Genomic DNA, 9,571 nt, shown 5'->3' with positions numbered 1-9,571 from the left:
GTTGAATACTCTGTGTTAAACCAAATTACTCTCAGTCCTCGAGTCCCCTCCAGCTTCTCCTACAATCATCCCAGGTGACAGGACAACCTGCAGTGTCTGTCTGGGTGTTTAGTCACTGCTGCAGATCAGTGGGCTCCCCCAGGCTCCTGCTCCTGTGAGACTGCCCACAAGGAAATGGGGCTTGTGGTGAAGGGAAAACTCCCAGTGAAGGCCATTCCATGACTCTTCCTTACCCATCATCCGGACACCCAAGTGTCTGGAAAAAGTGTTGGCACTCAGGACTGCAGCCTGTGGGCAAGTTTTGGCATCTGCAACTGGAAGAGCAGGTCAGCTCTGGTGACTCAGTGTCACCACAGCAAGAGGCTGCAGCAGCACAAAACTCCCAAGCACGGGACAGCTGAGACTGGCCAAGCTGCTGCTATGGTTAAAACCCTTAAAATAGACCCTTTTATTCTTAAATCATGAAAGAAACACATTTCCCCCAAGGAGCAGCAGAGGGGTTTTGCTGTCTGTGCTGGTGCTGCCTTGGGTGGGAGTGGGATCAAAGAGCTGTAGGACACAACCTGCCTGGGCATGTGCCACGTGGGCTCTGTGGCAGGAATGAACAGGGGGTGCTCCAGCAGAAGCAAGAAATGAGGGACTTGGTCTCCCCAAAGGGCTGCTGTGAACTTCACTGGATCCTGCTCTTCCCTCTGCAGAAGGTCCCTGATTCCCTGGGATGGAGGGAGCAGGACAGCAAAGTGACTGACTGTGTACAGGGGCAGGACAGGGACCAGAAGCCTCTGCTGCCACTTCTCTGGGGATAGCACCCACCTGCCAGAGGGGAGGTTGGCAGGGGCTGCAGGAAGGGCTGTAGGGTTTAAAGGGGCTAGGGAGAAGCACAGATGCAGCAGGGTCACAGCCCTGGCAGAGTCCTGAGGATGCTGAGATGATTCACTCTGGCAGCTGTTCCCAAGCCAGCACTGGGGAGAGGTGGCTCCAGGGGGTGACAGGGGACAGCGGGGACAGCAGGGGCAGAGGGATGTGCTCCCCTGCTGGAAGGGAAGTTTAGGGCAGCTTGGGGTGAGCCAGGGCTCGGCTGTCACTCTTCCCTCAGGGATGTTCCCACCAGATTGGCGGGTGCCACAGTTTGGGGTGAGACATCTGACACTGCTCTGTTTCACGTGGTGCCAGGGACTCGTGCATTTTTTGCCCCTTGGGAAGAAACTGTCTCTTAATGCAAATGAATCCCCTTGATGCCACTGGTTCTGCTCCCTGAGGAGCCAAGGTGCTGGGTGAGGTGACATCCCTGGTTTGTGCCCAAGAAAAACCTCGAGTGGATCGGACATGGAGTCACCTCCAGGCACAGATCTACAGGTGCCCATCTGTCTGAGCAGCTGGAGCACCCACAGCCACACTCCCTGTGCCATGGCCAGCCCAGGCTCCTCCAAGGGGCCACACTGCTGTCCCACCACCTGCTCTCTGCTCCCTTTACCTTTTCACCGGAGCCCAATTCCCTAAGGCCTGCTGGAAAATTCCTGCCTTGATCTGCACCAACCGACTTGTCTGTTCTCGTTTGAGCTCTGAGAAATTCACAGCCATTTCTCCATGGCCTCCTCCCCCTTTTTTTTTTTTTATGTAAAGGGGCATTTTGGTCTAATAATTGTGTTTTAAAGGCAGACTCATCCAGCAGGTCCCACACTAGCACAGCCAGAGGTGTTTGGGGGGAGTTTTGCAGCACAGGAGGGACACTTATGTATTGATTCCCCAGCCTGAATTCCTGCACATATTTCCCAAGGCAGGAGCCAGCTCTGTGCTGTGGTTCTCTCCAGCCTTTGAGGGGCAAAAGAAAAAAAACAGGGACAGGTTTGCCTGGAGCAGGAAGCAATTGGTGATATTTGCTTTCACTCCAAGCTAAAGCCCCACACCTCCAGCTTCCTGCTCCTGCACCACCCCTGAGCAAACATTATTTATAGCAGCAAGCAGCAGTTATAGCTTTGCCCCTTCTTGACCTGGAAGTAATTGGTTAATTGAGTTAGACAACAAACCTCAAGACACTCACATGGTTTCCTTCCACCTTCTCCCAGGGAGCTGGAGAGTCAAACTTCTTCCATCCCAAGCTGGTTAAAAACATCAAACACCTCAGAGAGAGCAATGTTTACTTCCCCACCAGGAAATTGGGCCCTGTTGAACCTTCTTCAGGGCCAACAGCTCCTATTAAGCTGCTGCACCTGGGGGGGTTGCTGCCTTGCTGGAGCTAGAGCAGGTGGGGGTTCTTTGGGGAGGTTTTCCTGAGCTGTGCAGAGGCTGGGAAACCATGGAAAGCTTTGCTGCTTGCTGGTGGGAGCTGTGCTCTGAGCAGAGGCGTGTGAGCTCACCAGAAAACTGAAATTTTGGTCTTTGCAGGTTTGGTGATGTGCTGATTTTGTGGTTGTAGAGGTTCTCTGGGTTTATGGGCCCCAGGGCAGGGGTGAGGATGAGCTGAATTAAGCACATGCCTTATTCCCAGCCTGAGATCCCCGGGCTGTGCTGGTCTCTGGTGCAGAGTCTGGCACGTTCCTTGGGTGATCGTGCTCTCAGAGGTGCTGGAGTTGGGCTGTGAAGGTCCTGTTTGTGCTGGGGGTGTGCAGGAGCCTTCCCAAACCCCAGAGCCAGCAGTCAGGCTGTCTCCATGCCTTTCAGGAGAATTTTCCTGGATGGAGGCTGCAATGAGCTGTTTTCTTGCCTGTTTTCAGTGTCCCTATGTGATGGCAATGGCTTTGGAAGACAATGTCAGTGTGGGACATAATTGGGTTTCTGGCTGCAAAGATGATGGTTTTGACACTGACCTAAGTGCCTCTGCCTCCCAGTGTCCCTCTGCCCTCGTGTCTCTTTATATGTGACTAATGTTTATGAATCTCCATGGATGTGTGACACTCTTTGGGAAGAGGAGCCTCCTCCCATGTACAGCAGAGGGGTTTAAGCACATGAGGGAAATCCACCTTGGTGGGCTCCTCTTTGGGATGGGGGGAGACCCCCACCTACAGGCATGAGTGAGGTTCTAAGGCAACTCCACGGTCTCCATGCCTGAGCTCTGTAAAACTAAACTAAACCCACAATAAATCTGTTTAGCACCTAAAATGTGACCAGATCGCCCAGAACAATCCCTCTACACGACTGGTTATCTCAGTGCAAGCAGAATTAACGTAGGCTGGAGAAACTCCTAGTGCCGCTCGCTTGAATCCATGGTCTGCGTGGAGTCCCACTTGGAAAAGCTTCTGTGAGGGCTGGAGGAGCCGAGTGGGATGGGTGAGCTGGAGTTATCCATGGACACAGGGACACTGCTGCAGCCAAGGGCCCCACACTGACCGAGGAGAAGCCGGACAGTGCTGTCCAAGCACAGCTGGGCCAAGAGCTTCCCTCTGCAAGTGCAGGGCTTGCACAAGGAGCAAAGAGGACTTTTTCCAAGCAATTCTCCTTGGCAGCTTTCAGATGTGCTCTGGCTTCTGGTGAGGAAGGAATCCCAGCTGGATCCTGCCTGCTCAGTGAAGGAGCACCGAGAGCAGAGCGCAGCCCTGGGAGCTCCTGGCCTCCACCCCTTCCTGAAAAACACTCTCAGCTTCATCACACAGAGCCAAACATCTTCTCTTCCTTCCAAAAAATCGACGTGGAGGAGTGAGCAGTGGTGTCAAAGCCGAGATTTCTGTGGAGCCGTGTGGGAATGCAGCAATCACGGCATTTTCCTCTGCAGCATCGGAGTCTAACTGCAGGAGCAGTTATAAGAGGATTAGATGGTTTTGATCATTTTTGCAGCTGCACTTGCTGTAACCAAGAGGAGAAATCCCAGTGCCTTGGGAGGTGAGTGTGGGGCTGAGAGGGAGCGTTGCCTTGGGACCTCACAGCTGGGGACGTGCTCAGACCCTGCTGTTTTACAGAGCCACAAGGAGCTGTCATTCCTGCAGCTGGAACAGTGGCACTTGGATCCTTTGAAGATCCAGGCTCCTGTGGAAAACTCACTGTGAGCCAGCCTGGATGCAGACTGAGCTGCAATGATGGCTCCAGAATGTCAGCTCCCACGTGGAAGGCCCACATCTCCCAAGTGCCACAGCCTGAACAAGGAATGCTGTAGGAGCCCTGCCAGGTTCAGACCCAAATATGAGAGGGGAGATTCCTCCCTGGACATCACTCAGGATTGCTTTAGCAAGGAAAACTCATTTCACTGCATAGTCACATTTCAGTGTCCAGTTCTCACATATTTAGTGTTATTGGAGTCCCAATAAAAATACCTGACTGTCCCCTGCAAATGGGCCCTGCAGAGACACTGGTGATGCACTGCCAATGCTGCAGTAGGAATCTCTCCTGCTTTTCCCAAGGGACACCTCTCATGAGCCCTGGGCCCCCAGAATGGGCTAGAGGAGAGTATGGAATCCATTAATCCCTTTTTCCAATACTAAATAAAAATGTGGCCTTGTGACCAAGGCAGAAGACACCACTCCTTGAGCCACATGGAAGTGCTTGGCCCTGCTCACTGAAGCTGCCTGGGCTTCTCTTTCTCCATGGATGGAGCCTCTGATGATGCTCTGCCTGGGACAGGTGGGTTCCTCCTAAAGCCAAAATCCCAGATCTGAGCCCCAGCTGTGATGTGTTGGAGGAGGGGAAAAGTTTCACATCTCATTCCCAATTTGCCTGATGATTTGAGCACAGTCTCAGTGAACAGGAGAAAGAGCACCAGAGGTAACAAATTCAACCCTTTCCAAACACAGTCATGTGGTTGTCATCTGCCAAAAACATAAACCAAGATCATAATCCTAAATTTGTCCTTTGAATGTACCTGTGTCTGCTCTGAAGTAGTTCCCTTCTAATCCCCAGGGATTAATACTGCAGTGCATTGAAACATCTGAGGTGAAGGGGCACAGTGGAAATTCCTCGCGGGCTGGTAATAATAACTGAAAGCTGCTCTGTGAAGCAAACCTGAGACTGACTTGGTTTTTAATGGACATCTGTCTGTAGGGGGAAAAAATGCCATGGCAACTGGCTTTCTTGTTGGCACGCCTGCCTCAGCACAGGGCTGGGAGAGGATGGGTATTGGAGGGGCTGTGGAGCTGTGCTGAGAAACGTGGAGGTACCGCTCGGCCAGGCTGGGAGGCAAAGGTTGTTTATGCTCTGTGAGCACCAGATCTTGAGGGATTTGAGAGCTAAATCTTGGCATAACGATTGCTTTGTGTGCTGCTGCTGCTGCTGCTTAGCAGGCTGAGTTCCCCCCTCCCTTTTCTAAAAATGTGAAATCTAAAAGAGTAAAGGGCTTGGGTGACGATTTCCTGGCGGTTTGCTGGGCACAGTTGGTGTCTCCCAGTTTGCAGCTCTGTCACCAAACAATCCCTCTGAACCCACGGCTTTGTCACACAGATCCTGGAGCTTTGCTGCCCCAGGAAAGAATTGCCCTTGTCCAGTGTTCTGAGGAAATTGAGAGCAACGGTCCCTAAAGAGTTGGTTATAGCTGAAATGAGCTCTGGCACTTCTGCACTTCTCTCTTGAGCTCCATGGACATTAGGGATGGACATTAGGGATGGACATAAGCATTTTCCTTCATCTCCTGTTGGTTGCAGGAGAAGCAGCTGGCACACATGGCTCAGCAGGGACATCCATGCCCTGGCAGCACTGACCTGGAGGAGGATAATGCAGGGCTGAGAAATGGGAGGAAATAGCAGTAAAACCACATCTGTGGATCCAAAACTGTATCTGATGGGAGGTGGGCTCTGCCTGGAGCTGAGCTGTGAATTTGGTGGGTGCTGCAGGCAATGAGAAGACCCTACATGGAGGTTGGGGTGGGGAGGAAAGGCAGAGGTGGCAGCAGTCATCTCATCTCGTTGGTTTGGGGTTCGTGCTTTGGTTTTGCTCGTGTCTTGTCTGCATCAATCCTGGTTTGACCACTGGTGTGTCATCAGTTAAGCTCAGGGCAGCTTTGCTGACGAGCTACATCACATCTCTCTGGGAAGTGCTTCATGTGTCAGAGCACCTGATTTGTTCTCCTAATATCCTTCCAAGTGTTTGGAGATCCCTGTACTCAAAGCACTGTTCACAAAGCTTAATTCTCCAAGAGGAGGGTCGGGGTGATGGGACTAAAGCACAGAGTGTGCGGGGAAGGGAAAACACGTGTGTAGAAATGCTCAGTTCTCTGAGCTTCTCCAGCAGCTGATTTCACTCCAAATAAATCCCTGTGCTGCTGTCCCTTTGTATCCAGGCATGTTTTGTCTCGCTGATGCTGTTGAGGATCACCCTGGGTAGCTCAAGGAAGGGAGCACAAGACCCAAGAGCAAGTTAGATCAAGGAAATGTTACATCACGTAGCACTTCCTGCTCAGTAATGATTTTATCAGGCTCATTCATCTCCCTATGCAAATTCAGCCTGCACACATAGTCACAGATCTGAATGGAAACTGGATTCTTGGAAAAACCTGGATTGTGGACAGGAAAGGCAAAATAGGACATGATTCTCCATTAGGAATTGTTGCTTTTCTTTTTTGACCACAGAGCAGGTGATTGAATCCTGAATATTTCTACAGCCAGACCATCATATCCACTGTTGGCTGTTCTTTGTTACATCACTGACAACCAAAATATCAGCTGTAATGGTAGGGAAGAGCAAAAAAAGGTGAGAAATTGATAGAGCCCAGCCATAAAATAATAAACATAGAATATTGGGAATGGTATGCAGGGAGAAGTAAAGGGAATTGTGCACCCCAACAGCAGTAAAATCCCACTACATGGGAAATTTGGGTGATTCCCTGTACATGCGCTCAGCACAGGAAGGTGAAGAGCACTGTCCATGCTGGTGGTCACTGGAGAATCCCTCTGCCACTGGAAACCAACCTGCAGGTTCTCTGGTGGTCCTTCCTGCTGGAGCTATTATTTTAAATGTTCACTTCTATATTTACTTTTAAGGTGGGTTTTTTTATGAAGATGCTCAACAAACAGCAAAGGGAGGGCACAATGAAAGCCAAACAGAGCTTAACAAAACAAAGACGACATTGAAGGAGAAAACAAGTCAAACTGCAACTGCACTTGAGTCATTACTGCAGAGTGAACACCAGTCTATTCATATCCTGCTTTCCCAGCACATAATGGCACCCTAAAATGTACATTAGTATGTTTGTATCGCGTCTTAGAAACCATCCCTGCCTGTGGAACTTATTCCTGTGTTTTTTGAATATCAAGGGCTCCCTCTTTGCCAGCAGGACCCCACAGGGTGGCTGCCTCTTCAAACCACTGCAGGTGCTTTAATGGTTCTTAACCTTTAAACCTTTAGCCTCATAAATAGTCACTAATTGCTGGGAGCTGTAAACATTCTTGGCTGAAAAAGCATTGAAGTAATGTCCTTTAAAAAAAAAAAACTAACATGAAGTGACCTGGATGTGTTACAACCAATCTCTTATCACACTTCCTCCTGCTTTCTGTTGGTAACTTTCTTTTCAAATGAAAACTGATGAAACACACTGAGTGCAAGTAATCTTGGTTCTTCAAGTTCCATTCCTGCTTCATTTCTCCCAGTGTGGCAGGAATTAGAGAGTGCTCCTTGCTTGAGGTCCACAAAAGCTGTGGAAGAATTTATAAACAGCACCCTAAGGAGGTTGGTTGATAGAAACACGGAATATCCTGAGTTGGAAGGGACCCACAAGACACATCCAGTCCAACTCCTGGCCCTGCCCAGGACACTCCAACAATCCCACCCTGTCCCTGAGAGTGTTGTCCAAACACTCCCTGAGCTCTGGCAGCCTTTGGGCCGTGACCATTCCCTGGGGAGCCTGTTCAGTGCCCCTCCAGACCCTTCAGCATCTTTGTAGCCCCCTTGGGCACTCTCTAACAGCTTTATATCTTTCTTATATTGTTATATATTATTATGGTGATATATTAGTCTTATATTGTTATGTATTGTCTTATATTGGTTAAGTGTTTTTTATGCTAGTGGATTTTACATATATATATATACATATATATATAGGAAGGTCTTTTCTTAGCTGCTCTTAGGTAAAGTTACTTATCCCATCATATGCAGTGAATCAGACTTCTGTTTTTACAGTGAATGGTCCCAAAATTTTTGCCAGTCAGTGGTAGCACGAGCTGCCTTTGGCTCTGCAGGTGTTGGTGACTCTTGGGCTGCAGAAATCCTCAGTGTCCTTCTCTCTTGGTTTTGTGGCTGTGAAGTAGCAAAGTGTCTTGTGAGCTCACTAAAATGACTGGAAAATGTAGTTTCCTTAAATCACTGGCTCTGTTTAAGAGTATTTTCAATGGGAAAATTTTTCATGCTGAGCCCCTTTTGAGTAGTATCTGTCATTCAGCTCATAATGTGTTAACCACAAGGTTCCTTGGGCCTGTGAGGTAAAATAAAACAATCGGTTTAACAGTCAAAATTGTAGGGAAAATGCTAATTTAAGAAAGCTGTTCAATATTTGTTATCTTTTCCCCATTGTGTGCCACCCACAACTCTTCCAAGTGCACGGCAAAGCTGTTGCTTTAGGAGCAAGGTGTATAAATAATGCCCGCCTAAGAGCACTGCTCCTTTTTATTCCATTGGAATCCTGTGGGATTTCTAGAGCATTTCTATGAATAGATTAAACTCGGAGCATTTCGAGTAACCATGGCTATAAATCAATTTAGCTCTTGGTTTTCAAGTTGCATCTGCTCTTACTAATCCTGTACGTGCATAATTTGGTTTTTAATAGGAAAGGCCAGGCTTTATTTTTGTGTATTGAGATGAGTTGGTGAAATTACCACTCTCAGGTTCCACACACAGCTGCTGCACTGTGGATTCCTGCAGGGAGCCTGGTGATGGTGGACAGGTAACACGGAGCATCTCAAATATTTAATCTGTCAGCGCAATGCAAATTTTAATGTCTTTAACATTCGGGGAAGCCCTCTCTGCTCCAGAACCTGTAAGATGGAGGGGCACTGCACGGGAAACAGCCATCCCTTCGGCCCCATCTTGCCGTCCTCCCGGAGCAGGGCTGTGTTTGACGGCGGTGGGATGTGTTTAGTGGTGGCGGCTCGGGATCTCTGCGGCTCAGGGCAGGGGCCGCTCTGCAGGGCCTGGCTTCTCCCCCGGCCTTTCACAGCCCGCGAGGGCTCGGCCATTTTTCCTCCATTTCGTTGTCTCTCGCCGCCTGGTTTCTTTTGAACGATGCGCTGCGGGCCGAGCCCGCCGCCCTCCCACCGCCGCTCGCTGGGGCCCGGGGAGGGGCGAGCGCGGCCGGGCCGCACCAGGCCGCGGCCTGCGGGGCCGCAGCGCGGGGATCGCGCCCGCGGGAGCCACACCGGGAGGTGCAGGAGGGACCCTCCCGGTGCCACCGGCGGGCGCGGGGGGGCTGTGTGGGCTGGGGGCCCCTCCGGCACCGCCGGGGCCTCACGGGCGGGCCGGGCCGGGCGGGCGCTGCCGCCGTCCCGCGCCGCCGCCTCACGTGTCCCCCCTCCCTCCCCGCCCCTTCACCTGCCGCAGCACCGCCGCCGCGCCCTCCGACTTCCCGTAAAGAGTCCGCACCGCCCGCCCTCCCCAAGCCCGCCCCGCGCCCCCTGCCCCCGCCCCGCCGGCCCCGCGGGGCAGCCCCGAGCCCGCGGGTGCG

This window comes from Corapipo altera, unplaced genomic scaffold (genome assembly GCF_003945725.1).
Source record: "Corapipo altera isolate COAL_440 unplaced genomic scaffold, ASM394572v1 67, whole genome shotgun sequence".
In the NCBI taxonomy this organism is placed as follows: Eukaryota; Metazoa; Chordata; class Aves; order Passeriformes; family Pipridae; genus Corapipo; species Corapipo altera.
Note: the sequence above shows the minus strand (reverse complement) of the source record.